We start from the raw sequence: 3,247 nt of genomic DNA on the forward strand, positions 1-3,247 counted from the left end.
GAGAGAGAGAGAGAGAGAGAGAGAGAGAGAGAGAGAGAGAGAGAGAGAGAGAGAGACAGAGAGACAGAGAGACAGAGAGACAGAGACAGAGACAGAGACAGAGAGACAGAGAGACAGAGAGACAGAGAGACAGAGAGAGAGAGAGAGAGAGAGAGAGAGAGAGAGAGAGAGAGAGAGAGACAGAGAGACAGAGAGAGGGCGAGAGGGACAGAGAGACAGAGAGAGAGAGAGAGAGAGAGAGAGAGAGAGAGAGAGAGAGAGAGAGAGAGAGAGAGACAGAGAGAGAGAGAGAGAGACAGAGAGAGAGAGAGAGAGAGAGAGAGAGAGAGAGAGAGAGAGAGAGAGAGAGAGAGAGAGAGAGAGAGAGAGAGACAGAGAGACAGAGAGACAGAGAGACAGAGAGAGGGGGGGGGGCAAATATCTCTAGGAGAGATTGAGGAGTTAATAGGTGAGGCAGGTTATGAAGTGTACGAGGTGGGATAAAATCAAATCATCACATGCTTAGTAGATGATTTTAGCGAAATTCTTGTGTTTCTAGCTCCAACAATGCAGCAAAAAGGGTGTAGTCCAAGGCTCGATCCGAGGCCCCACGCTCTTCTCACTTTCCATCAACAGCATAGCTCTGGCAGTAGGAAGCTCTCTCATCCATTTATATGCAGATGATAAGTCTTATACTAAGCTGGCCCCTTCCTGGATTTTGTGTTAAACGTTCTACAACAAAGCTTTCTGAGTGTCCAACAAGCTTTCTCTGCCCTTAACCTTGTTCTGAACACCTCCAAAACAAAGCTCGTGTGGTTTGGTAAGAAGAATGCCCCTCTCCCCACAGGTGTCATTACTACCTCTGAGGGTTTAGAGTTTGAGGTAGTCATCTCATACAAGTACTTGGGAGTATACCGTCATACCGCTCAGGAAGGAGACGCATTCTGTATCCTAGAGATTAACATACTTTGGTCAGAAAACTGCAAATGAATCCCAGTACAACAGCAAAGGACCTTGTGAAGATGCTGGAGGAAACTGGTACAAAAGTATCTATATCCACAGTAAAACGAGTCCTATATCGACATAACCTGAAAAGCCGCTCAGCAAGGAAGAAGTCACTGCTCCAAAACCGCCATAAAAAGACAGAATACGGTTTGCAACTGCACATGGGGACAAAGATCATACTTTTTGGAGAAATGTCCTCTGGTCTGATGAAACAAAAATAGAACTGTTTTGCCATAATGACCATTGTTATGTTTGGAGGGAAAAGGGGGAGGCTTGCAAGCCAAAGAACACCATCCCAACCGTGAAGCACGGGGGTGGCATCATCATGTTGTGGGAGTGCTTCGCTGCAGGAGGGACTGGTGCACTTCACAAAATAGCTTCATGAGAAAGGAAAATTAGGTATATATACTGAAGCAACATCTCAAGATATCAGTCAGAAAGTTAAAGCTTGGTCGCAAATGGGTCTTCAAAATGTGAGGACAACAAAGTCAAGGTATTGGAGTGGCCATCACAAAGCCCTGACCTCAATCCTATAGAAAATGTGTGGGCAGAACTGAAAATGCATGTGTGAGCAAGGAGGTCTACAAACCTGACTCAGTTACACCAGCTCTGTCAGGAGGAATGGAACAAAATTCACCCAACTTATTGTGGGAAGCTTGTGGAAGGCTACCTGAAACGTATGACCCAAGTTAAACAATTTAATGGCAATGCTACCAAATACTAATTGAGTGTATGTAAACGTCTGACCCACTGGGAATGTGATGAAAGAAATAAAAGCTGAAATAAATCATTCTCTCTACTATTATTCTGACATTTCACATTCTTAAAATAAATTGGTGATCCTAACTATGATTAAATGTCAGGAATTGTGAAAAACTGAGTTTAAATGTATTTGACTAAGGTGTATGTAAACTTTCAACTTCAACTGTACATGAGATGAGTAATGCAAGATATGTAAACAAGTGACTAGTGTTCCATTATTAAAGTGGTTAAGTGTAGAAGGTGGGATCAAGAAGAGGGTATCCTTTCATTTATTCAGTCACTCGTTCATTTATTTTACATGGCTTATGCTGCTGATTGCCAGAAATGTACGTTTTTGTAAAAGACACTTTGTGTTCTGCCTCCTGATAACACATCCAGACCAATCTCTCAGTTCAAGTGTCTATCACTTTAATCTAATACTGTAACTGATGCATAGTCCCTCCCTATCAGTTAATAGTCCCTCCCTAGAGATAAGTGATACATGTTATGGGTGTGAATGTGCTGAGTCTTACCAGATAGTTACTGCCTGGCCATGCTATTACAGAAGTATTACAACTACCCTAAAACACACATGGGCCTTATAGACCTGTCACACATTACAGCCAGACATTTGGGCCCTGCACAGGGTTGTAAAACTTGATTATTCCTTGCCTCTCTCTCCTATTGCTCTCTGCCTCTCTCCGCCAGGATGGCAGGTAGCTTAGTGGTTACAGCTTTGGGCCAGTAACTGAAAGGTTGCTGGATTGAATCCCCGAGCTGACAAGGTCAAATCTGTCGTTCTGTCCCTGAACAAGGCAGTTAACCCACTGTTCCCCGGTAGGCCGTCATTGTAAATAAGAATTTGTTCATAACTGACTTGCCTCGTTAAATAAATAAAAATATGGACGAGGTGCAGTCATACACTGTAGAATAGCCTTAGGCATACCCTACATGAAGCAATGGGCCTGCCTCTTAATCTAATATGGTGACTGACTGCATGTATAAGACACTTTATGTAAGTTACTTTGTTTTCTCTTGTAGAAGTAGTCTCTTCAGTCTACACATTTGTATTTTTTTATTACAGTGGTGACTGCATGGTGATGACTGATGACAATATAGGACTAGAAAATACTGATTTCTTCCTAACAGTGGACATCACCCGTAGACTTTCAGTAATATAATGTCTTCGATGTCTGTGGCCGTGTCTCTAGGGGGGTTGTCTGTTTGAGCAGGTGCTTGCCCTCAGAGAAGTCCTGCCTCTTGATCAGGCATCCACAGAGAGAAAGAGAGAGTTTATTTTCATTTTTGTTTATCAATTTCACTTGCTTTGTCAATGTATACATATGTTTCCCATATCAATAAAGCCCCTTGAATTGAATTGAGAGAGAGAGTATATACTGTATATACTGTTGAACATTTTAAATATCTCTATTCTTTTGAAACTTTTGTTTGTGAAATGTTTACTGTTCATTTCTGATTGTTCATTTTACTTTTGTTTATTTCACTTCCTTTGGCAAACATA

The sequence above is a fragment of the Oncorhynchus gorbuscha genome, linkage group LG02 (assembly GCF_021184085.1).
Source record: "Oncorhynchus gorbuscha isolate QuinsamMale2020 ecotype Even-year linkage group LG02, OgorEven_v1.0, whole genome shotgun sequence".
NCBI classification, from domain to species: Eukaryota; Metazoa; Chordata; class Actinopteri; order Salmoniformes; family Salmonidae; genus Oncorhynchus; species Oncorhynchus gorbuscha.